Source organism: Macaca nemestrina, chromosome 7 (assembly GCF_043159975.1).
Source record: "Macaca nemestrina isolate mMacNem1 chromosome 7, mMacNem.hap1, whole genome shotgun sequence".
In the NCBI taxonomy this organism is placed as follows: Eukaryota; Metazoa; Chordata; class Mammalia; order Primates; family Cercopithecidae; genus Macaca; species Macaca nemestrina.
This window is the reverse complement of record NC_092131.1, coordinates 50,993,797-51,020,711: the sequence shown is the minus strand read 5'-3', so window position 1 is coordinate 51,020,711 and position 26,915 is coordinate 50,993,797. Positions and strand designations below refer to the sequence as shown.

Sequence of the window (26,915 nt, the reverse complement as noted above, 5' to 3'; positions counted from 1 at the left end):
TGAAATATAAAAGGTACAGTCTTTTAAAGGAACTGTTTATTAGGAATAAACTGTGAAGAGGATGTGTTACTAAGCCTCTGCTGAAATGTTAATGCAGAGGCCTTCCTGACCACCCTATCTAATAGAACACTATCTGTTCATCAATCTTAGTTTCTTGCCATATTTTATTTTTCTTCATAGCCCTCATCATTACCCAATGTGCTATATATTCACTTGTTTATTTGCATCATCTGTCTTCCCCATTAACATGTAAACTTCATGAGTAAAACATCCTTGCTTGCACCTCTCAACCCCCCACTTTTTTTTTTTTTTTTTTTTTTTTTTTTTACTTAGCTCTTGGCTGTTGTCTAGGATAGATTCTGGTAGATTTCCTCAAATATCTAGGATGTTGAGAAAGACTTCAAGAAAAATAAAGAACTGACCTTCTAATTGAAATCAGATGCCAAAAGACTGTGTGCTCTGGAGCCAGATTGCCTAGATTTGAATCCTGGCTCCACCATTTACTTACTACTTGACCTTAGGCAAATTACTAAATCACTTTTTGCTTCAGTTTTTCAATCTGTAAAATAGGCTATAGCAACCACCTCAAAAGGTTGTTATAAGAATTAAGTAAATTGATACATGTGAAACATTAAGAGCCTGACATCTCTTTTAGAGATCATAATAAATGCTCTCTAAATGCTTACAAAGTAAGTGATATGCATACCTTTCAGGCGGCCATGCATCCCTCCTGGACCCTTGGAATCAGAACTTGGGCTGCCTTCACATCACATATTCTTCTGGTGCATGCACTGCCAATCTTAGCTGCTTGATGCGTCTCCCAATCCATGCCTCAGCTCTAGAGTTGCAGTCCTTCCTCTAATGAAGACCAAAGTTTGCATTATCATTTCATTTCTGATAGGACGTTCTTTCTTTTTAAGATTTTTTGTTTTATAAAGGTGTAATTTATCTTTTTTAAAAATGTTTTTTCTTTTTTAACTTTTATGTTAAGTTCAGGGGTGCAAGTGCTGATTTGTTACATAGGTAAATCTGTGTCATGGGGATTTGTTGTACAGATCCTTTCATCACCCTGGTATTAAGCCTAGTACCCATTAATTATTTTTCCTGATCCTCTTCCTCCTCCCACCCTTTCACCCTCCAAAAAGCCCAAGTGTGTGCTATCCATTTAAGCTGTACCTGAATGGGTACAATTAAGGTCTATCCTAGTTCAGATAGTTCACAGCAATGAAATCTAAATGAGGTTCTTTTATGAATAAACTATTGGAAAATATCTAAATAACACCAGGAGGGAATTTATATATAGAATGACTCACAATTAACTTAGATGTACCATAGTCTCACATCAATATGAACTCTCCTTCCCTAAAGAGTTGATAGTGGCCGGGCGCGGTGGCTCACGCCTGTAATCCCAGCACTTTGGGAGGCCGAGGCGGGCGGATCACAAGGTCAGGAGATCGAGACCACGGTGAAACCCCGTTTCTACTAAAAATACAAAAAATTAGCCGGGCGCGGTTGTGGGCGCCTGTAGTCCCAGCTACTCAGGAGGCTGAGGCAGGAGAATGGCGTGAACCCGGGAGGCGGAGCTTGCAGTGAGCCGAGATTGCGCCACTGCACTCCAGCCTGGGCGACAGAGCGAGACTCTGTCTCAAAAAAAAAAAAAAAAAAAAGAGTTGATAGTGGACATAGTCTGCCAGGATACTGCCTGTAGTCGTCTAGAGGTTTTACTGGGTCCCTCTGAGAATTGCTTCTTGTCCCGTTATAGTACAAAAGTTTGCTGCCCTAACAACATGAAATGCCCTCTGTTGCTTCTGCTTTGTCTATACTTCCACCATTTATTTGCCATACACATTCCATACGATGCTAGTGTTCTCTCTCTTAGCTTATCAACTTCATGGCTGCTGAGCAAGAAGCAAATCTTTCTCAGTGGAGGGAACTATTTACTAAGTCTATTTAAAATCGAGCTAATATGAAGAATAGTCCCTCCTCCAGAAAGTGAAAACAAGCCTTACTGCAGTTTTTCCATTTTCCACTTCAGAGTTTCCTCTTGGATGAAAGAAAAGAACTAGGATAAAAGATGCTATTCAGCAATAAAATACCACCTACTTCTCTATTAACTTTTTGTTAATGATGGTATGTGTTACATTTGTTTAAAAAAAGTCTAGCCAGAATTTATGAAAAAATAAGTAACTCAGCTTTTATTCCCATCATATCTATGGGGCAGACCAGTTAGTTACAACTAGGATTAAAATGTTGCTGTCTTCCATTCTGGACATCTTAGGTGGTCCCTGTCCTAAAGTCATCCTTAAGGATGTGATTTTTAGAAGATCAACGTTTTAAAGTTGGGTCCATCTTAAATTTCTTAATAATAATAATTTCAATAATCTTTTTTTCCCCACCCTGGAGATCAAGTCTCGCTCTGTCATCCAGGTGTGATCTTGGCTCACCACAACCTCTGTGTCCTGGGTTCAAGTGATTCTCCTGCCTCAGTCAACTGAGTAGGTGGGATTACAGACACCCGCCACCATGTCCAATTAAATTTTATATTTTTAATAGAGAAGGAGTATTGCCATATTGGCCAGGCTGGTCTCGAACTCCTGACCTCAGGTGATCTGCCCACCTTGGCCTCCCAAAGTGCTGGAATTATATGCGTGAGCCACCGCACCTGGCCTTTTCCAATAATCTTTAGATTTTTAAGCCTGTAGTGGAAGAATCCAAAGAGACTGATTCATGGTCTAGCTAAGGATTGGCCTCAACTCCACAGTGTAGCTATTTTAAAACAAAACCAGAAAACCCTACGTAAGCTCTGAATCTAAGGTATGGGATGGGCCTTAAAGTCCCAGAGTGATAAGGTATTGCTAATTCCATGAAATCTTATCTTTCATTGAAAAGAATAACCTTATTCCTGATATACTGCTAGATGCACTGAAATGCTATTTTCTGTGAAGATCCATAAAATGTAATCAAATAAGAAAAAAGATTAGACTTATTGTCCAATAATCTTCAGTCTTATTGCCTTGTTTCTGTAAATACTTACACTAGACATATCTATCATTGTCTTTCCTGGCATGGCCCCTGCCTGCTCAGAGGCCATAAATTATATTAATACATCCCATGGCCACAGCTGATGATCAGAGTCAGACATCTGACCAATGGGACCCACCCAATTCTTTATCTTGTGAATTTGAACTAAGAGACAAACAGAGCAAGTGCTAGAACTGGAAGGCCATTGGACACAGGAGTGGTGTCATGTTTTGCCACATGTGAGATGAGTAGACACTGCGTGATGTGGTTTGGCTGTGTCCCCACCCAAATCTTATCTTGAATTGTAGCTCCCATAATTCCCACATGTCATGGGAGGGACCCAGGGGGAGGTAATTGAATCATGGGGGTGGGTCTTTCCCTGTTCTCATGATGGTAAATAAGTCTCCCGAGATCTGATGGTCTTATAAAGTGGAGTTCCCCTGCACAAGCTCTCTTGCCTGCCACCATGTAAGACATCCCTTTGCTCTTCCTTCGTCTTCTGCCATGATTATGAGGCTTCCCCAGCCATGTGGAACTGTGAGTCCATTAAACCTCTTTTCTTTATAAATTACCCAGTCTCAGATATGTCTTTATTAGCAGCATGAGAACAGACTAATACACTGTGAGTCAGTCAATATGGAGAAGCAGGCAAACAGAGAAGATGCTAGAGAAAAGTAAAGACAAGAGATCTGCAGCCCTAAGACAGAATAGACTTCATTCCTGAGGCTTTCCAGTCACTACAATACCACATTCAGCTTGATTTTCTATCCTCCGTGTCTGTAAGAACTAGATCTGTAATAAACTGCTTTTTATTTGTACTAGCTGGAGTGGGTTTATGTTACCTGCAAACAATAGAGCTTTGAAAACAGCATACCTTTCAGTGCTTGAGAGCAGGCTCGGTGTCTTACTCAGCTCTAGAGACCGACCAGAAGAGCACAGTGACAGATACACAGTGAGGACTTGGCAAATGGGTTGAAATTCATGACTGTGACTATTTTTTTATTTTCAATCTTTCTAAGTGTTTTCTACCATACAATTTCACTCATCCTTAGAGTAACCCTGTTATGTTTATTTTCTTTAACAACAGAAAAATAAAGTTCCAAAACCCCACCAGTTGTATAAGTAAGAAGAAGGATTGTGCATAGAGTCATTTGGGGACAACAGGAAGGCCTCATAGCCATACTTCTTTCTTCCTTATCGTGTCGTCTCTGAAATATCATTAGAATTATTCCTGAAGTCACTTTGATCTTCCAAGTCACTTACTGAAATACAAATATCGAGGCCAGTATTTCCCAAAATGTGTTCTGCAGAATTCCAATCTCCCAAGATCTTCCATGAGAAAATAAGGGAGGGAGACAAATGAGTAGGGGAGCCAGAGTATTCTATATTCTTATCTTGAGAGTCCCAGGGCCCTGTAGCATACTAAAGACTCTGAGAAGTCTCATGGTAAAGAAATGGTACGTCTGCTAGTTTCGGGGCAGGTGAGAATGGCACAGTCATTAAGGACACTGGCTTAGAACTGTGACTCTGCCACCCAACAGTTGTGTGACTTAGACAAAGTGAAGATTATAGTAGCCCCTCCCTCATAGGGGATATTGAGACAATTCAATAAGGTGATGAGAATAAAACACTTAGCCCCTGACCAGCTCAAAGAAGCACTTAAAATGTTAGCTGTTTTTATTATTGTCGCATTTTCTAAACTTAGACTGTGCCTGTTAAATGCAAATCACCTATTCACACCTCTCAGACCATGTTCTTTGGGGGATATTAGGAGGAAGAAAAGCTATTGAAGAAAGAAAGGGACCAAGAACCACTGAAATGGAAGGGAGTGAAATGAACAAAGGTAAATTTGCTAATTTTATAATTCTGTTTAATTTAGCAATTGTAAATTTAGATATAGCCTTCTTTCTAATCCTAGCACAGTGCTAGGCTTACAGCAGGCATTTAATAAAAAGATCTGCCATTTAATTAAGTTAAAATATAAAGACAGGGCTGGGCATGGTGGCTCACGCCTGTAATCCCACCACTTTGGGAGGCTGAGGCAGGAAGATCACCTGAGGTCAGGAGTTCAAGACCAGCCTGGCCAACTTGGCGAAATCCAATCTCTATTAAAAATACAAAAATTAGCAGGGCGTGGTGGCAGGCGTCTGTAATCCCAGCTACTCGGGAGGCTAAGGCAGAAGAATTGCTTGAACCTGGGAGGTGGAGTTTGCAGTGAGCTAAGACTGTGCCACTGCACTCCAGCCTGGGCGAGAGAGCAAGACTGTCGCAAAAGTAAAGTAAAATAAAATAAAGGCAGATTTATTTTGACTCTGCTGTGTGCCGTTTTCTTCCTTCTTCAGAGCAAGAAAAACTTCCTGATCTAGAAACAGTCCTAGAAAGTACTGGCCATCCGGACATTACAAAGTGGCCTTAGAGTTAGTCTGGGGCCACAGAAACAGTTTCAGTGTTCCAGAGATGGCAGAGTGAAGGTAGGCTCCAGTACCAGCACTCAAGTTAAGTAAAACAGCAACAACCCTGCTAGTTAGAAAACAAAGGGTGAACAAGTAGAGACTAGACTGATCCTCGCTTTGCTGCAATTTTAACTGCTTTTGTGTTGAGGCTATATACAGGGGTGTAACTAGTGTTACCTCAGTCTTATATAACAAATTAGCAGCATCTGTTCAAAAGAAAAATGATAATTGCTTGGTGGGGAAAACATGTAATAGGCCTTTCATTGTATTGTTTCAGATACACCCAAATGAAGAACATATAATTAAGGGTAAAGAAACCCAGCTCTGGCTGAAGTTTGATAAATATCTCCGACTCTCAAACCAGTCTTCAAGTGTTCACTTCTCTTTCAATGTGTCATTGCTTTTGTGGCCAGCACCTCTCCTTTGCTTTTCGTGAGATAGACAGGCAGACACTCAGACACACTGATGCATAGAGAGGAAACTTACAATGGCCATTCAAATATGTTAACTCTTAAAAAGTTCCTTATGTGTGCTACGTCTGTCATCAAGGACAGGTACAGGAAGGCGAGCACACATTAAGGCTTCAGAATGCATGGGAAGAAGGAAGACTAAACAGTTCAAGACAGTATGCATCGGAGTGGAGAGCATGCATTTTATTTATTTATTTTTTTTTTCACTTCAAATTTTTTTTTTTTTTAATTTTTCCTTCTTTCTTACACAAAGGTAGCATATTACATGCTCTTTGTACTTCACCTTTTTCACTTAATAACATCTCTGGAAATCACTCCATATCAGTTGATAGAGATTTTCTTCTTTCTTTCTTTTTTTTTTTTTTTTTTGGTGTCTATATAATTTGTAGTCATGCTATTTTATTTATTATTTATTTATTTATTTTATTTTTATACTTTAAGTTCTGGGATACATGTGCAGAACCTGCAGGTTTGTGACATAGGTGTACACGTGCCATGGTGGTTTGCTGCACCCATCAACCCGTCATCTACATTAAGTATTCCTCCTAACGCTACCCCTCGCCTAGTCCGCCAATCCCTGACAGGCCCCGGTGTGTGATGTCCCCCTCCCTGTGTCCAAGTGTTCTCGTTGTTCAACTCCCACCTATGAGTGAGAACATGCAGTGTTTGGTTTTCTGTTCTTGTGTTAGTTTGCTGAGAATGGTGGTTTCCAGGAGAACATGAATTTTAGAATCTGAGATACCTGGAATCTCAATTTTGGTCCCACTACATAGTAACAACCTGGACAATTACCTCTGCAGCTTCGGTTTACTAAAGGTCATGATATCTAAGTTTCTAGGTTGTTATAAGGATGAAATTAGATAGTATATGCAGAACGTTTAGGACTGGGCCAGGTATATAGCCATAACAGTGAACATTTAATAAGCACTGTGTTCCCAGAATTGTGCTAAATGCTTTGAATGACTTATTTCATCTAATCCTCAGGATAATCTTTCAGGAGTAGATGCATCAATTATCTCTTATTTACAGGTGAGGAATCGGAGGATTAGAGACATTGGGTAATTGGACTAGGAAAGTGCTTTGAGTCCACATTCAGCTGACCGTAGAAAACTCATCCCTGGCTACTGTATATTAATATAATAGAGTAAGATGGTGGTTAGTTTACGGAAAACTCACAATGTGGCTGGAGCTTCACAAATTTTACAATAAATTCATTTAATACTTACGCTGAATATTCAATTTCACCTCCTATTCCACAGATGAAGAAATTAAGGCATCAAGAGATCAAATATGACCCTCGAGCAGGGCTGGCCTCATGGACCCTGTGCTTTGAGGGGCCTCATGCTCATTTAATGCTCTGCTATTGCCATCTTGAAATTCTCAAGCATCTTTGGAGAAGGGGACCCATATATATATATATATATATATATTTAATATATATATATTTAAATATATATATATATATTTAATATATATATATTTAAAAATTGTTTTAATGTTTGCAGGGGACTCTGCAGATTAAACATCCAGTCCTGCCCTCAAATCTTTTCCTTTTGCACTGCACTTCTGAAGATTCTGGAATTTAACTTGGAGCAAGGGGGCCACTCCTTCCTCTGAGGGCAGCACTAATAGCATCATATCTTTGGTATCCTAGAAACAGAAGCTCACAAATTAATGTTTGCAATTACTGCCTAATGACAGGACAGTCTTAGAAAATGAATGGAATGGTAATAGAGTTAAGAATAGGAAATAAAAAACATGCTTTTACACTGCGTTCTTATAAGAACTCTTTAGAGGATAGGAAACTTGCTCTCTCTTTTAAGTGTTAATGGCACTACTAACATAGATTATACTATCAAATAATAAATGCACACCTGTACGCTACCGTTCTGCCCAATAGAACCCTGGAGAAATAATGCCAAACAAATAAGAAAATCAAGGTTTATAGTGGCACTATGGCTAAGATGCTGGCTTAATGTGTATTGTATAGTAAGAACTTAGTGTCTGGTTCGTGTAATACTAGTAGAAATAGTGCACTTAATCACTATCAAACTTTGGTACAGAACACCAAGAACACCTCCAAATAGAAGAAATCGTCAAAGCATTTTCACTTGCCTTCACCTCCTGGTTCTTTGCACTTAATCCTCTTTTCTCCTGCCACAGGAAGGCTCTCTGCCAATGGTAGGAAGATGGCTGCAGCCTACCGAAGGCTTGCATCCTTGTAGCTTGTAATCCAATTGAAAAAGTAACCACCTCTCTCCTAGATCAAATTATATGCAAAGGCTTGAGTTGACTTTAACTGAGACAAATACTTATGTGTAAGGCCAATCAATGTGAACAAGCGACTAGGGTCACGTGCCAAGCCTGGGTCACACGTACACCTATCACCTATGAAGCAAGAAGTAGGTAGGACACTTTGATTGACAAGGCCAGCAGATACAGTTGCCTTAGTTATTTCTACAGTATTTCGTTGTTTATCTGAGATTCAAATTTAGCCAGGCATTCTGTATTTTATCTGGCAACCCCACCACCAGAATCACATGAGATGGAGGCAGAGCAGTTGCTGATAGAACAAGAAGCTATGGAGTAACAAAAACAATATTTCTTAAAGAGAGAATACAACTTGGTCCTATTGGTTTCTTATTCAGGCCCAAAAGGCTTGATCTCAGTTCCAGATTCCGGGGCAAAATGCAGTCCTTTCTGGCTAAGTTCTAGCTATAACCCCCTTTTCAGGGTCAAACGATCCCCTTATGCATAGCATTACCATTTGATGCTCTAAGTTGACGATTTTTGCCATCACTGATTTCTATGTCCAAAAGCTGTTGAAACTCAACTTAAAATTTTAAATTCATTTTTCTAATCAAATGAGCGTTAATGAATCTTACCAGATGACAGTGCTTATGCCATTTATGCCTTGGTATTTATGATGTTTAAAGTTCACTGTAACATTTTGTTTTTAAACAAAACTAAAAGATTCGCTGTTGTTTTCTTTTCTTTTCTTTGTTAACAAACCAGGATATACTTTTAAAAATGTCGAACCAAAAAAAATTTATTTTGCCAAAGCCCTACACTGTCAAATCCTATTGCAGAAATTAATCTATTTAATTCAAAAATATTTAAGGGAACTTTAGCCAATGGCTCAGATATTGCAAACAATATGGGATAGACTTAAATTATTGTGCAAAAGAAAACCTTGGATGGTCCTCTGAAATATGGTGAAATGTAATTTATTCTTGAAAATCAGGCTCAAGTACTGTGGGTATATTTAAAAATGAAGATAAAAAATGTCCTTTTCTTCCTCTCTGTCTTCTGGCAGTTCTTCTGCCCTCCCTTGGATTCTCATCCTCATGTAATGCATGATAAAAATGTAGAAAAAAATCTAGAACTGCACAGTCCAATAGAAATATAACGTGAGCCAAATACATAATTTAAATTTTATAATAGTCACATTTTAAAAAGTAAAAAGAAACAAGGTCAGTCACAGTGGCTCACGCCTGTAATCCCAACAGTTTGGGAGGCCAAGGCAGGCAGATCACTTGAGGCCAGGAGTTTGAGACCAGCCTGGACAAAATGGTGAAACCCCATCTCTACAAAACACAGAGAAATTAGCCAAGCATGGTGGCAAGCACCTGTGATCCATCTACTTGTGAATTAGTTCATTCTCACACTGCTATAAAGACATACCTGAGACTTGGTAATGTATAAAGGAAACAGGTTTAACTGACTCACAGTTCCACATGGTTGTGGAGACCTCAGGAAACTTACAATCATGGTGGAAAGCGAGAGAGAAGGAAAAGCACCTTCTTCACAGGGTGGCAGGCGAGACAGAGTGAATGAGTGAAAGCGGAGATGCCCCTTATAAAACCTCCAGATCTCGTGAGAACTCACTGTCACGAGAATAGCATGGGGGAAACCACCCCCACGATCCAATCACTTCCCACCAGGTCCCTCTCTTGATACATGGGGATTGTGGGGATTAAAATTCAAGATGAGATTTGGGTGGGGACACAGAGCAAAACCATATCAACTTGGGAAGCTGAGGTGGGAGGATCACTTGAGCCCAGAAGGTTGAGGCCGCAATGACCTGTGATTGCACCTGGATGGATGACAGAGGGAAAAAAAAGAAAAGAAAAGAAAAAGAAAATAAACAGGTGATAGCAATTTTAACAGTACATTTTATTTAACCTAATTTTTTATTTTAACATGTAATCAATATAAAAATTTTTAATATTTTACATTTTTTTATACTTACGACACATCTCAATTTGAACACTCACCCTTGATTGGAAATAATCTACGTTTAGATTTCATAAAATTTACAGGGGGAAAAAAGTACATTCAGAAACCCAAGTTGTTCTAAAACTATTTTATAATTTTCCAGTAACTGAATTGAGTATCAGTTTTAAATTTTAAATGCAAATTAAAATTAAATGAAACTAAAAATCCAGGCCAGGTGCAGGGACTCACATCTGTAATCCTAGCACTTTGGGAGGCCAACGCAGGAGGATCACTTGAGCCTAGGTGTTTGAGACCAGCCTGGGCAACAAGGGAGACTCCGTATCTACAAAATGAAAAAGAACTTAAAAGAAAACCTAGCTGGGGATGGTGGTATGTGCCTGTGGTCCCAGCTACTGGGGAGGCTGAGGTGGGAGGATCACTTGGAACCAGGAGGACAAGCTTGCAGTGAGCAATGATTACGCCACTGCACTCTGGTCAACAGAGGGAGACCCGGTTTTTTCGTTTTTTTTTTTTTAAAAACACCTAAACATTCAGTTCCTCAGTCACAATAGCCACATCTGGCTGCCACATGTGTCTAGTGGCTACCATACTGAATAGCAAAAAACTAGAGTCACTTCACTTTCTCATGGGATTTTGAAAAATTATTCCAACTTTAAGTGAACAACACATGAACAATTTATTCATATGTTTAAGGATTCTTGCTGTATTAGTTTTCTATTGCTGCTGCAATAAATTACCACAACCTTTATAACTTAAAGCTATACAAATTTATTATTTTGCAGTCCTGTAGGTCAAAAGTCTGATACTGGTCTCATTGGGCTAAAATCAAGGGTTGGCAGGGCTGTGCTCCTTCTGGAGGTTCTGGAAGAGAATTCATTTCCTTCTTTTAGAGGCTGCCTACATCACTTGGATCATGGCCCCTGTCCCCTACCTTCTTAACCACCAGTACTGCATCTCTCTGACCAGTATTCCATTGTCATATCTCCCTCTGACCACATGTTAATGGGTGGTGGTATCTCATTTTGGTTTTAATTTTCATTTCCTTTTCCATGTGATAATTCGCTATCTGTAGTCTTTTTTAGTGAAGTGTCTATTAAACTCCTTTGCCCATGTTTAAATGCTGCTTGTTTTCCTATGATTCAATTTGGAGAACTCTTATAGTCCAGCTGTACGTCCTTTATCAAATGTATAATTTGCAAATGCTTTCTCAAAGTCCTTAGCTTATCTTTTTCTTTCTTTCTCTTTCTTTCTTTCTTTCTTTCTTTCTTTCTTTCTTTCTTTCTTTCTTTCTTTCTTTCTTTCTTTCTTTCTTTCTTTCTCTTTCTTCTTTCTTTTTCTTCTTTCTTTCTTTTTCTTTTCTTTCTCTTTCTTTCTTTCTTTTTCTTCTTTCTTTCTCTCTTTCTTTCTTCTTTCTTTTTTTCTTTTTCTTGTCTTTCTCTTTTTTTTTTTTTTTTCAGGTGAAGTCTTCCTGTGTTGCCCAGGCTGGAGTGCAGTGGTGTGATCTCTGCTCACTGCAACCTCCACCTCCCGGGCTCAAGTTATTCTCCTGCCTCAGCCTCCCAAGTGGCTGGGATTACAGGGGTGTGTCACCACACCTGGCTAATTTTTGTGTTTTTAGTAGAGATGGGGTTTCACCATGTTGGCCAGGCTGGTCTCGAACTCCTGACCTCAAGTGATCTGCCCACCTCGGCTTCCCAAAGTGCTGGGATTACAGGTGTGAGCCACTGCACCTGACCCAGTACTTAAGATATTCTTTTAAGAATATCTTTCAAAGAGCAGAAGTTTTCAAGTTTGAAGTCAAATTTATCAAAGTATTCTTTTTTGGATTGTGCTTTCGATGTCACATCTAAGAAATCGTTGTCTATCTAATGTCACAAAAATTTTCTCCTTTGTTTCCTTCTAAAGATTTTGTAGTTTTACATTTAGGTCTATGAACCATCTTGAGTTATGTTTTATATAATACATGGTACAAGGTATGGGTCTTTTTTTTGTGTGTATGTGGATATCCAATTGTTACACCATGTTTAAAAGACTATCCTTTCTTCACAATTGCGTTTGCACCTTTCAGATCAATTGGTTCCATTTCGAAACTCTCTATTCTGTTTAATTTTTATGTTGATATTACACTATCTTGATTACCATAGCCTTAAAATTAAAGTCTTGAAATAAGGTAAGTCCTCCAACTTTGTTCCTTTTCAAAGTTCTTTGGATTATTTCAGGTCTGAGGAATTTTAGAATTAGCATGTCAATTTCTGAAACAAAAAACACCTGGGGGCGGGGATTTTGATTGAAAGTGAGTTGAGTCTACAGATCAGTTTGAGACAAATTTACATCTTAACAATTTTGTGTCTCTGAGCTGTGAACATGGTGTCTCTCCCTATTTATTTAGGTCTTCTTTAATATCTCTCTGTAATATTTTAAAGATTTCAGTGTACGGGTCTTCCCTGGCTTTTGTCAGATCTATCATTATGTATTTACTTTTTGATGTTTTAAAATATTCTATTCTTATATCTTCCAAACTTGCTAAACTCACTTATTAATTCTAGTAATTTTTGTGGATTTCATCACATGCTCAACATAGATGATTTATGAATAAACAGGGATTTACAGTTTCTTTTCTAATCTCACTGCCATTTCTTTTTTTTCTCTTGCTCTATTGCACTGGTTAGAACCTCTAATACAATATTGAATAGAGGTAATAAGAGCAGGCATCTCTGTTAATCCCTGATCTTATGTGAAAAGCATTCACCCTTTCACTAAGTGTGATGTTAGCTATAGATTTTTTCATAGACACTTTTTATTAGGTTGAGGAAGCTTCCTTCTATTTCTAGTTTGGTAAGAGTTTTATGATTTTTTTTTTTTAAATCAGCAATGGGTGTTAGATTTTTGTCAAATGCTTTTTCTGTATCATCTGAGGTGATCATATGGTTTTTCTTTTTTAGCTTGTTAATGTGATAAAATATTAATTGATCTTTGAATGTGAAAGCAACCTTGCATTTGTAGAGTGAACTCCATTCAGTCATGATATGTTGTCCTTTTTATATACTGTTTGATTTGCTAAACTTTTGTGAAAAATTTTGCATCTATGTTCATAAGAATATTGATCTGCAGTGTCTTTTCTTATAATATCTTTGGTTTTGGTATCAGGGTAATGCTGGCCTCATAAAATGAGTTGGGAAGTACTTTCCTTCAATTTTTTCAGAAAGAGTTTATATAGAGTCAGTATTTTTTTCTCTCTCTCTTAATTGTTGATCAAATTCACCAGTCAAACCATCTGGGCCTGGAGGTTTTTCTATGAAAAAAAATGTAACTGTAAATTCGATTTTTTTTCATAGAAATAGAGTAGTTTGTATCTTTCAAGGGATTTGTTCATTTTATAATTTTTTGGCATAAAGTCTTTATAGTAATCCTCTAATGTCTTTCTAATACCAGCAAAGTCTCTAGAGATGTCACTTTTCTCATTCCTGATATCAGTAATTTGTGTCTTCTCCCCTCACCTTCCCACAATCAGTTTGGCTAGGGGCTTACTGATTTTATTGATTTTCTCGAGGAACTAACTTTTACTTTAATTGATTTTCCCTATTGTTTTTCTGTTTTCTATTTCACTGATTTCCTTTCTCATCTTTATGATTCCCTTTCTTATGCTTACATTGGGTTTAACTTTCCTCTTTTTTTTTTTTTTTTTTTTTTTGAGACGGAGTCTCGCTCTGTCGCCCGGGTTGGAGTGCAATGGCCGGATCTCAGCTCACTGCAAGTTCCGCCTCCCGGGTTTACGCCATTCTCCTGCCTCAGCCTCCCGAGTAGCTGGGACTACAGGCGTCCGCCACCTCGCCCGGCTAGTTTTTTTTTTTTGTATTTTTTAGTAGAGACGGGGTTTCACCGTGTTAGCCAGGATGGTCTCGATCTCCTGGCCTCGTGATCCGCCCGTCTCGGCCTCCCAAAGTGCTGGGATTACAGGCTTGAGCCACCAAGCCCGGCCAACTTTCCTCTTTTTTAAAACTTCTAAAGGTGGAAGAAAAGTCACTGATTTGATACTTGCAGTGCTATAAATTTCTAAGTACTCTCTCAGCTGCATATTACCAAAGTTGATATACGGTATTCTCATTTGCATTCACTTCAAAACATTTTGTAAATTCCCATTTGATTTTTTTTTTTTTTTTTTTTTTTTTTTTTTTTAGACACAGAGTCTTGCTTTGTTGCTCAGGCTGGAGAGCAGTGGCTAGTAGAACACAGCATGCTCCAGCCTCAAACTCCTGGGCTCAAGGGATCCCCACTGCAACAGCCTCCCAAGTAGCTGGGACCACAGGCACATGCCAATATGCTCGGCTCTTCATTTGATTTCCAGACCCATGGTTAATTTAGATGCATGTTATATTATTTTTCAATATTCACCAATTTTCCAGTTATCTTTCTGTTATTGATATTTAGTTCAATTGGATCATAATCAGAGAACATATTTCAACCTCCTGAGCTCAGTGATCCTTCTACCTCAGCTTCCCCAGGAGCTGGGACCATAGGCATGTGCCACCATACTTGGCTAATTTATGATTATTATTATTATTTTGTAAGTCCTCTATCTTTATTTTTCTTCAAAGTTCTTTGGACTATGTTGTCGAGGATGGTCTCGAACTCCTGGGCTCAAATGATCCTCCTACCTTGGCCTCCCAAAGTGTTGGGATTATAGGCATGAGCCGCTGCGCTCAGCTCCTCCTTTCAAAATTATTCAAGTTGCCCCATAGCTCATTGATATGCCAATTCTTTCTTTTCTTTTTTAACCAGTCTTTTCCCCTCTGTTTCATTTTGGATTGTTTATATTGCTATGACTTCACCTTCAGTTATCTTTCCTTTCTCAATGTCCAATCTTTCATTAATCTCCCTACCTCCAATGTATTTTTCACCTCAGACATTGCAGTTTTCATCTCCAGAAGTTTGATTTGAATCTTTTTAATATCCTCTCCTTTTTAATATCCACTGTGTCATTCCTTAACATGTCAATCTTTCTTGTAGTTTGATGAACACACGGAATACAGTTATAATAACTCTTTTAATGTCCTTGTCTGTTAATTCCATCATTAGTATCATTTCTGGGTCAGTTTCTATTAATTAATTTTTCTTCTCATCCATAAGTTATTAATATATTTTCCTGCTTCTTTACATGACTGGTAATTTTTTATCAGATGCCTGACATTCTGAATTTTAACCTGTTAGATGCTGGATATCTTTGACTTTTATAAATGTTTTTGAGCTTTGATCTGGGATGGAATGAAGTTATTTGGAAATAGTTCGATTCTTTTAGGTCTTGTTCTTAAGCTTTGTTAGGTGGGACCAGAGGAGGATTGAGTGTAGGGTAAATTTTTCCTTACTACCTTTCAGAATACTCTACCAATGTTCCATGAATTATGAGGTTTTTTTCACTGTGGCTGGTGGGAATAGGATATATTCCAGGCCCTGTGTGAGTTCTGAGGATTGTTCCCCATAATTCCTTTGAGTGGTTCTTCCCTCAGCCTCCAGCAGTTTCCTCACATTCATGTGCTGATCCTTTCTCAGCTGGATCCTTAAGGAGACCATCTGCAGATTTTCTAAGTTCCTTCTCTCTGAAGCCTTCTCCTCTCCAGTGCTCAGCCCTGTGAATTCTAGCCACATTAGCCTCCCCAGACTTTTAGCTCCTTCTCCCCAACTTAGGGAAACTGTGGGGCTCTGCCTGGGTCCCTCATCCAAAACTACAATCCAAATATCTCTCCAAGCAGTAAGCTGACACCATCATGTGGATCACCTTGTGTGTGTGTGTGTGTGTGTGTGTGTGTGAGGCAGAGGGTATCACTCTGTTGCCCACGCTGGAGTTCAGTGATGCAATCATGGCTCACTGCAGCCTCAACCTTCTATGCTCAGGCGGTCTTCCCACTTCAGCCTTCAAGTAGCAGGGAACATAGGTGCACACCTGGCTGATTTTTAATTGTTTTTTGTAGGGATGGGATCTTGCCATATTGCCCAGGCTGGTCTTGAATTCCTGGGCTCAAGTGATCCTCTCACTTCGGCCTCCTAAAATCTTGGGATTTCAGGTGTGACCACTGCACCTGGCCCGGATCATTTATTTTGTTTCCTGTCTCTCAGAGGTCACTGTCTTTTGTTACCTGCTGCCTGATATTTTGTTTTGTTTTCCTTTCTATTATCATCCCTTATCTGCGGAAAGGGACCAGTGTTTTTATATCCAATTAGTTTGTATACTTTGTCTGGGTGGTTTTTCTGTTTTCTTTTGTTTTCAGTTATTTCATGTGGAAGATTAAGTCCTATCCTCATTACTCCATCTTGGTCACATGTGAAAGTCTTAAAATACATATGACTGCATTGCATTTTTTCTATTAGGGATTATATTGATCTTTCACTTTTAAAATTATATTTATAAGTACATTTTATTATCTATGAGTTTTATTTCAGGATATGTATCAGTCAGGGTCCACTCAGGAGACAAAACCATATCAGTTATTTGAACATAAAGAATTTGATACAAAGAATGGTAAGCTATACACAATTATCAACTCAGTAACTAAACAGCTAAAAAGGAAGACATATACCCTCTCACAGACACAGCAACTATAGGCAGCAGCTACCACTACTAGGACTGGGAAAACAGAGAAGAGCTTGGAATTAATAAAACTTAGGAACACAGAGGTGGGGCCCTATGGAGATGAAACTCAGCCTCTGAGAAAGAAGCACTACCTGCCTAGGGCTGTGTTGGCATTGGGAGGAGGAGCCTTGCGGGGTTGAGGCCTGAACTTCTGAAGAAATGATGCTGGTTGTCTGGTGCATGCATCTTTGAGCAGGAGTGGGATGAAGGGTTGGGAAAAACAGCAAGTAGGATCCAACCACTGATTTGGGAAGGAACTATCATTTCCAAGGTGAAGAGGCAAGCCTGGGTGATGCACACAAGCAGACAGGAAGTCCACAGGAAATACGAAGGAAAACATCCTTCTTCCTGTCCTAATCTCATCGTTTTTCTTTAGTGCCCTTTACTGGCAGACTCTAACATGAAGCCAGCAAATAGTGCAGAAATGTGTTTTTCAGAGTACCAGATCCAGTACCACAAAGCAAAGTACAGAAGGGTGGATTTGGAGTTGAGAAAAAAGTAGTAACTGGCACCATATATGTGGTAGATTTGAACTGTGCCAATTTAGCTAAGCTAGAACTAATTTCTCCAAATTCTCTTCTCTGCAAAGTTCCAGATTAGTATCAGCTAAAAAAAAAAAAAAAAAAAAAAAGACTTTTGTGAGCAATTTGAAGGATAGAAGTAAAAAAAAAAATGGCTTTATTTTTCTTATCCTCTGAAGATCGAAGCAGGGAAAGGAGTGCTTTCGCATCTCACATATGTGGTCCTTATCTGCTGGCTTGCCAGGTTGGTGAGCCCACAGCAACTCCAGCTCCTGCAACATCCTCTTTCAGCTTCCCTGATACCTGGGCCAGGTCATGTTTAGCTTCATGGTAAAGTGCACCAGTTTCTGCAGGATGCCTGCAGGGTTGAATTGGAAGCTTGGAGGTCATGAAAGTCAAACATGGAGTCTAGTCCATCCTCATGTTTCCAGCTCAGCCTCATAGATTCTAGTTTATGACTACTTCCCTTATTTCATATCCATCTTCGCTTCTCAACTACTTGCCCTGTGGACTTGAGGTTTTAGCACTGGAGGCACAACAGCCTCATATAGACTCTCACCAGATACCACAGTTCATAAGGTCAATAAAGTCCTAATTTTCCACATGTGCTGTGTGTGTGTGTTTATGTGTATGTGTGTGTGAGAAAGAGAGAGAGAGAAAGAGAGAGAGAGAGACTGAGAGACAGTGAGAGAAAGAGAGAATATATGTATCCCAGTGGTTCTGCTTTTCTTCTGGTCAAACTCTTACAGACACAGTATAGAAAAGGGAGCATTACAAAATATTTGTTGTTTAAAAGGGTACCATTGGCTTTCAGGATTAAGTCCCACTGTTTTAGGGCACTCTTTGGCTATACCATATGGTCCTAATAGAGCTGTCAATCATAATGATTCTCATTATATCCAATTCTTCAGCCACAGTGATTGTTCATGGGGCTAACAAACTAGCTGTGCCAACCTTGCATGAAATTGCCTCTATGGACATTAACAAAGAGGTTTTTCTTCCCTTATTTTCATAAACTGTAAGGATATCAGTGTAGGTTAGCCAGAGCCATCTTTCTAGCCATTTCCAGTCAGTCTCTTTTGTTTTTTTCAGCAGAAATACATGAGATTGACAGAAAAGAGGAGAAACTAGCAGAAGAGAGAGTTGAAGAGAGTGTGAGTGAGGGTCTTGGTGCTTGGCACTTCACCTGGACTACTAAATCCAGCTGTGCTGGTGTTCTTCCAGTTCCATATGCCAGTCACCTCCTTTTCTTCTAAAGCTCATTTGAGCTGGCCTTCAGTCAGTTGCAACAAGAGATTTTTTTTTCTTTTCTTTCTTTCTTTCTTTTCTTTTTTTTTTTTTTTTTTTTTTTGTAGAGACAGGGTTCCAGTCTGTCACCCATGCTGGATGGAGTGCAGTGGAGCAATCAAAGCTCACTGTAACCTCAAGTTCCTGGGCTCAAGTGATCCTCCCAACTCAGCCTTCCAAGTTGCTGGGACTGCAGCTGTGTACCACCACACCTGGCTAATAAAGTTTTATTGGAACATAGCCATGCTCATTTATTTATGTATCATCTATGGCTGCTTTTGCACTACAATGGCAGAGTAGAGCAGTTGTCACAGAGTTCATATGGCCTGCAAAGCCTAAAATATTTACAGTTTCACTCTACAGAAAAGTTTGCAGAATTCTAATCTAAGACATTCCTGAAATTAATGTGTTTGCCCATTTAAACATAATACTAGTAGCAGTGCATTTCTCAGTGTTGGAAACAAGTGCTTGGTGCCCCAAAGAAAAACCAGCACTTAGAAAATTTCTGAGCAAGGCACATTTACTTCTGCAGGAGGGTGCTGCCTGCATCTATCATGATTGCAAGAGCACACAGAGCAAAGGAGAGGAGGGTTTTTATCCCTAACACAGCTCTTGTTCCTGTGTCCTCTCCATTGGCTGGAGTCAGACCACACAATCTAAACTAACCCGACTGGCTAAGATTTTAAACTTCTCTAAATAAGGTAAAAGACTTAAACTTTTCCAAATAAGGTAAATGTGCAATTTGCAAAGAGAAGAGGCAGGGAGAATGGGAAGGCCATGTTTAGACATGTTTGGGCACGGCAAAGGTGGGGAAGGGTTGTTTAGAGAACAAGAACTTATCATTTCTAGCACTATGAAAAGACACTAGCCACTAGAGAAAGCCAGGAAGTTTGAAGAGGAACTGATTGTTTCTGACATTAGTATGCCAGACAATACATATCCCTACAGTACACAGCCTAGTCCAGACTATGGACATGCCCACACATGTTTCTTAATGTTGGCTTCTTAAGCTGTCCTAAAATCTTTTTTTTGTTTGTTTGTTTTTGAGATGGAGTCTTGCTCTGTCACCCAGGTTGGAGTGCAGTGACGTGCTCTTGGCTCACTGCAGCCTCCGCTTCCCAGGTTCAAGTGATTCTCCTGCTTCAGCTTCCTGAGTAGCTGGGATTACAGGCGTCTGCCACCATGCCCGGCTAATTTTTGTATTTTTAGTAGAGACGGGGTTTCACCATGTGGTCAGGCTGATCTTGAACTCCTGACCTCAGGTGATCCACCCGCCTTGGCCTCCCAAAGTGCTGGGATTACAGGCGTGAGCCACTGCGCCCAGCCAAGCTGTCCTAAAATCTTAAGACCTACACAGCATCATCAAGCAAATAAATTTAAAACAGCCTGGTTACTGGTATTCTCTCTTCTGAATTCAGAAATTCTATTTTACCTATTTTTAAATATAAATGCAAAACTAGAGTATAATCACATATTCCTTTAAATGTTAAATTCCCTCAAAATAGAAGCACTAGTCAAAACAGCACAAGGAAGAGATAAATAAAATCTTTAACACATATATGGAGGAGCCTTCAATACATATGGTGACATGTCTTATTCACTATCAAAGACAGTTGCAGTGGAAAATCATATTTAATTTTCTATTCACTACATTAAAAATTGCACAGTCTGAGAGATTCTGGCCAAATAATTTTTACTAATATAATTTTTCCAGAAATGGGAAAAAGAGTGTTTTTACTTTAAAGCTCTATGATTTTTTTTTTTTAATTCAATAAGCTATTTAGGCTTCCATGTAGAAAGCTTATATATTTAATTTTGGGTACTTAGGCAAAAGCCATCACTCTTCTTTTTCAGAGAGAGAAAACACATCATCTAGACTAGGCTTCTTAATGATTCCTTTTTATTGCCCTCCATCGAAAGTCACAGCCAGACACACAAATATGTAAGAGGCAGGTGAATAATTGCCTATGTTTTTCAGAGCATAAACTAAACCAGTTCTGAAATTTGGGCATATTCCCTTAAATAGAAAGCTGACCACCCCGGGAGTAATAAACTTGATGATAGGACTTTCTTCTCTCCTCCTCCTCCTTCTAATTTTCTTTAATGTGAACAGATGAAGAGCTGTTGGCATTCAAGTTCCACGGAGCTGTGAGGGTGACAAAACAGAAAACCATTATGAGACAGAAGGCACAAAATATGAGAAAAGGGAGAGAAATTCTTCTAGTCTAATCGATGACCAGATTTGTTGATTGTTAGTTGATTTTAAAAAGCAGTTTCTGTTCAGAAACAAGGCTTGTTCCATATTGGAAAGGCTGTGTTGTCAGTGGTAGTAGCTATGTGTGTGATTGGTGGTAAGGGTGAGAGGTGAGGACTTATATAATGAGAGGCGTACATCTGCATGTTACCAGTTTCTATTAGTCTCTATTTTAATTGGGCCATGTACTATATGCTAATGTTTTCACTCAAGTGCCTTGGTGGGTGTTGGAGTGGTTTCCAGGTGGAGGTTTCTCCTAAAGGACATGAAAAGCCAGTGAACAGAAGAATTTGTCTTAATATACCCAGAAGTTTTCTGCAAAATCAAATTTCTGGAGCTGATTCTTAAACAGTGGTCAAATCTACCACCCAATCAGCAAGTAAACATGCTCTCTGCCATCAACTAGGATTCAAAGAAGAAACCAAAAATTTAGGCTGTTCATTATAGTTCTGTTTGATTCATCCAAAAACTATTTTAAATTGGTCGTGTCACTGGAACTCAAGAATGCAACTAATGGAGTCAAGTAAATTATTGGACCATTGGAAAGAAGCGCTAAACCATGACCATTCCTTGATTCCCACTATAGCACAGTGCAAGACATGTTTTATCCCACAGTATGCGAGTTGAGATTTAATTGTCTTTTTCTTGTGTTCATAAAAGATCAAAGAGCCAACACTACTGTGGTAATGTGGCAAAAAAAGTACCTCCTGACAGCATGAAGTGGCAACTGACAGTGAATGTAAACTTGGATTCTATTGATAATAGTAGCTAAATTTTTGGAGAACTCACAACCTGTCAGGAACCACATTAGGCAGTTTGCTTGGATTACGTAATGTCAGATTAGTGGAAAAACAAAACTGAGCAATGTTTTGTTTATAAGAAAAAAAGCTAAAAGTAATGTTTTAAAGAGAGAAAAGGCAGGTTCAGGGTGAAGTAGGGGAATTTTGCTTTTGAGCTGTGTGTGCTGCATTCAAGACAACAATCTAGGCAGAAATGAGTTGTATGAGTCTTGAGCTCCGAGAGAGATCTGGGTGAGAGATGTGTATTTATTTGTGCTTACAGGAGGAGGAGAGGAAGATCAGAATACAGAGGAACATGTACGTTTAAGGAGTAGGCAAAGACATGGATCCAAACTAGGAGACTGTGGCATCATACAGGCTGTTACCAGGTAGCATTTTAAGAAGGACATGAATAGAGACAATTAAAAAAACACAGTTTATAGAGGAGATATGATAGTCACAAACATACACATCAAATAACTTTGCAGCTGAATAGGTAAAAAGAGCTTGTAGAAATGCAAAAACCTAATAAAATTATAGTTGTAATTTTTAAAACATCCCTTTCAGAAGTAGAAAGATTCACTACACAAAAAGATAAGTAAGGACAGAGAGGAATTGAATAATATAACAATAAAGTAGATTAATAAAATCATGTGTAATTTCTATCCTACTGACATAGAGTGTGAATTTTTGTAGGAATATAAATAGTACAAATATTGATGATCTATGTATTTGACTACAAAGAAAACCTTTAAAAACATTAAAATATAGAACACTCACAGGCCACAACAAAATTAGAAATAAGTAATAAAATGTTGACTGAAAACATTTTGGAAGTTAAGAAACACTCTCTTAACTCCAGCATCAAAGAGACCTTTAAAACTGAAATTATATGCTATCTAGAAAGCATGGAAAGGGGAATGATTCACATTGAATATTTTGTATTAAAACCATTTAATTTATAGTCAGAGAAAAATGTATAGCCTCGAATTCCTTCATGTTTAAAGAAAATAAAAAATCAAATAATTTAGACCCATTGTTATGGACTGAATTAAGTCTCCCCCAAAATTCACATGTTGAAATCCTACCCCTTAGAACCTCAGAAAGTGACTGCGTTTGGAAATAGGGCCTTGAAAGAGGTAATTAAGGTAAAATGAGCTCCCACGGTGGGTCTAATCCAATATGACTAGTGTTCTTATAAGAAGAGGAGATTAGGACGCACACGACACACTTACCGAGGGATGATGCATGTGAGGACACAGCATAGAGGCAACCATCTGGAAGTCAAGGAGAGTCCTCAGAAGAAACCAAACGTGCTGACACTTTGATCTTGGACTCTAGCATCTGTAACTCTGAGAAAATAAAATTCTGTTGTTTAAGCCATCTCTCATTGCAGCTCCAGCAAATGAATATGCCCATCTTAAGAATTAGTAAAAGAGGCCAGGCACAGTGGCTCATACCTGTGATACCAGCACTTTGGGAGGCCGAGGCAGGTGGATCACTTGAGGTCAGGAGTTCGAGATCAGCCTGGCCAACATGGCAAAAAACCCCGTTTGTACTAAAAATTAAAAAAAAAAAAAATATATATATATATATATACACACACACACACACACACACATATATACGTTAGCTGGTCATAGTGGCGGGGTATCTGTAGTCCTGGCTACTCAGGAGGCTAAGGCAGTAGAATCCCTTGAACCTAGGGGGTGGAGGTTGCAGTGAGCAGAGATCAAGCCACTGCACTCCAGCCTGGATGACACAGTGAGACTCCATCTAAAAAAAAAAAAAAAAGAGGAAGAATCAGTAACAGAAAAATAAAATAAACCAAAGAAAGTAAGTAGTAGGAATTAGCAAAGACAAAAGATAAAATTAATAGAATAGAAAACACCAAAATAGTAGAGAAAAGCCAAATACTGATGCTATGAACACAGCAATAAAATAAATAAACTGCGATTTGCCTGAATAGAGAAAAGAGATAGAAAACATGAAAGATTAAGAATGGGAAGTACAGAGCTACAAATAAATGCAAAACAAAAGAGATGAAAATAATTATAAGAATACACCATGTAAAAGTCTGTGACAGCAATTTGATAACCTAGAAGAAATGACTTACTAACAAAATGAGCAAAATTAACCCAAGAAGAAATTAAAAAACTTTAAAAGAGTAATTAATATATAAACTATTACAAAGGTAATTGAAGATGTGGCACTAAAAAAAATCTGATTATTTAATAGCTGAAGCTTTTTTATTGAAAAAAAAGTATTCAGTAGGTCGTTCAAAGAGAGTTTGCAGGCCTTGAAGCCAGGAACTCTAAAGGCTATGACAAGAGATTGAAGTTCTCCATAGGATGCCATAGTCATTCAATAGTGCTATGTTTTCCTGAAGGGATATAAGACTTAGCCACTCATAATCATACTAGGCCGTGATTGGTGATGTGGGAAAGTAAATACATGTCTCAAAGTTTTAAAAAATTTAAAAATTAAAAGTGTTGATCTTACAGCTGAATGCAATCTAACAGTTAGCAGAGATAATTCTAATATCGTTTACATTATTTCAGATTATAATAAAAGATGGAAAGCACCCCAATTTGTTTTATGATGTTTATATAAGTGTAATACTAAAATTTGTTAAAGACAGTCAAGAAGAAGAGATCACCATGGGAGAGGGAGCAGTAATCTAATTTATAGTATTAATGTAAAAATTCTAAATGAAATATAAACAAATTGAACCCAGCAATATATTAAAAGAATAATATTATATGGCCATCCAACAATGCAAGGGTTCAATATTAAAAACATATATATATATAATTTATTATATTATGTAAGAAAAATAATATCAAATACTAAAGCACCTTTAATAAAATTTGATAGTGATTTCTAATTTCAAAAACCTCTACATAGAACAGATCAAAACTATGTGAACACAATTATAATTATTGGCTAAAAATTAAATGCAAATGACTTTCTAGATGATAAAACACTAAAGGACAGTCCTATTAAAACCAGAAAAAAGCCAATTCAATGTTGTTTTGTAGGTTTAAGAAAAAATATTAGGAGAAGAAAATAAAATGGAAATAACCAATATAGATACCAGAAAATAAAAAAGCTCAATGTATTTGTTCTTGCTGATCATATAGTTGAATACCTAAGAAACATAAGTTTAAAAACTACTGAATGGGGGACCTGGCGAGGTGTTCAGTTATAACGTACATATGACTTATTATTATAGCAATAAAAAGCAACAGAATGATGCAAAAATTTCATTTAGAATAATGAAATAACTTAGAATATTAAGGCATTTATTTAAGAACATAGCTATAAAACCTATATGACATGTGAAAATTGAAACCTTTTGCTCTTTGAAAGATAATTTCCAACAACAATGTAAGCAGATTACAACACATAAGACAAACCACAGACTACAAGAAAATATTTGCAATGCACATATCTGACAAAGGTCTTGCATCTCAGCTATATAAATATCATTCGTAACTCAACAATAAGAAAACAAACAGCCCAATAAAAAAAGGGGGCCAAATATTTGAATAGAAAAAAATCACAAAAGAAGATATACAAATGGGTCGGGTGCAGTGGCTTTCCCAGCACTTTGGGAGGCCAAGATGGATGGATCACTTGAGATTAGGTGTTCAAGACCAGCCTGGCCAACATGGTGAAACCCAGCCTCTACTAAAAATACAAAAATTAGCTGGATGTGATGTGATGGCACATGCCTGTAATCCCAGCTACTCGGGAGGCTGAGGCAGGGGAATGGCATGAACCCAGGAGGCGGAGCTTGCAGTGAGCCGAGATCGTGCCACTGCACTCCAGCCTGGGTGACAGAGTGAGACTCCATCTCAAAAAAAAAACAAACAAAAAAAACCAAACACGAATAAATGCTCAAAGTAATTAGCTACCTGGGAAATGTAATTTAAAATCACAGTGAGATGGAACTATATATCCACTAGAATTTACTACAATTGAGAAGACCGAGAATGCCAAGGATATACAACAATTGGAAATCTCATACAGTGACAGTGAAAACGTAAAATAGTACAAGTTTGGAAAACTTTTGACAGTTTTTTAAAAATTTAAAGAAGCCCCTACTATATGATTAAACAATTCTAATTCTAAATATTAACTGATGAAAAAAGAAATATATGTCTAATGAAAGAATTGTACACTAATGCTTATGACAGTTTTATTATGAATAGCAAAAACTGGAAACAGCCCAAATGTCCATGACTAGGTGAAGAGATAAACAAAATGTGGTAAATCCATGTAACTGACTTCTACTCATCAATGAAAAGAAACTACTGATACATTTAAAAAACCTGATAAATCTCAAAATAATTATGCTGAGGAAGCCAAGTACGGAAGTGATTTTATATATTATTCCATTTTTATGAAATTATAGAAAATAATTTATAGGGACAGAGAGCAAATTTGTCCCAAATCTATAAGGAGGTGGTTTGGGGGAGAAGAAAAAAATGAATTACCCAGTGACATGAAGAAACCTTTGAGGGGGATGAAAATGTGAAATATGAGAATTTCAGGAATAAACAGACGCTTCTAAAAACTCATAGAAAAAAGCAGAAGGGCTATAAAGGATCAAGAATTGGAAGGACATCAGAACACTCAATCATAATGATTCAAATCAAAATGATATCAAATCTAGAATTTTGTAACAAATTACAGTAATGATCAATTATGAGGAGTTACAAGAAGTGGTTTTTGTTTTTTGTTTGTTTGTTTTTGGGGGCAGAGTCTCACTCTGTTGCCCAGGCTGGAGTGCAGTGGTGCGATCTCAGGTCACTGCAACCTCTGCCTCCCGAGTTCGAGAGATTCTCCTGCTTCAGCCTCCCAAGTAGCTGGCATTACAGGTACCCGCCACCACATCCAGCTAATTTTTGCCCTCCCAAAGTGCTGGGATTTCAGGCACAAGCCACCGAATCTGGCCAAGAAGCATATTTTTATTTCACCATTCATGCCTACTTCCTCAGAAAGCTACTGGAAAATGTATTCCTTTGAAATAAATTTAAGCCAAATGAGAGTAAGACATGAGATACAGATTAAGAAGAGCTAAAAACAGGTTAAAAAGCAACAGAATTCCTGGGAAGATCATGAAGCAGACTCACAAAACGACAGTAGTGTGGCAGATCATAGAGAAAGAAGGGATCTAAGAGGATGTTTTCCAGGGGAAAAAATGAATTTATAGATTATTCTATATACCTGGTTACATTGAGAAGAGATTTACAGCTCT

The 26,915-nt window shown here is 38.2% G+C and overlaps 2 long non-coding RNA genes and 1 other non-coding gene across 3 annotated transcripts in view; 2 read left to right on the top strand and 1 right to left on the bottom strand.

Annotated features, from left to right (window-relative positions):
* The window catches only part of LOC139364094 (uncharacterized), a 28,306-nt gene extending 22,449 nt beyond the window's left edge, over positions 1 to 5,857 (top strand). The window contains exons 3-4 of the long non-coding RNA XR_011625358.1: positions 4,793 to 4,864; positions 5,752 to 5,857. This is a non-coding gene — a long non-coding RNA (uncharacterized lncRNA). The remainder of the gene's footprint in view (positions 1 to 4,792; positions 4,865 to 5,751) is intronic.
* A 14,667-nt stretch (positions 5,858 to 20,524) lies between these two features.
* Positions 20,525 to 23,170, bottom strand: LOC139364093 (uncharacterized). The gene is made up of 3 exons (XR_011625357.1): positions 23,110 to 23,170; positions 22,885 to 23,001; positions 20,525 to 20,762 (listed from the first exon to the last, which is right to left on the bottom strand). It is a non-coding gene; the product is annotated as an uncharacterized lncRNA (long non-coding RNA).
* A 751-nt stretch (positions 23,171 to 23,921) lies between these two features.
* LOC112425199 (small nucleolar RNA SNORA25) lies at positions 23,922 to 24,048 on the top strand. The gene has a single exon (XR_003016266.2). It is a non-coding gene; the product is annotated as a small nucleolar RNA SNORA25 (small nucleolar RNA).
* Positions 24,049 to 26,915: the final 2,867 nt, after the last annotated feature.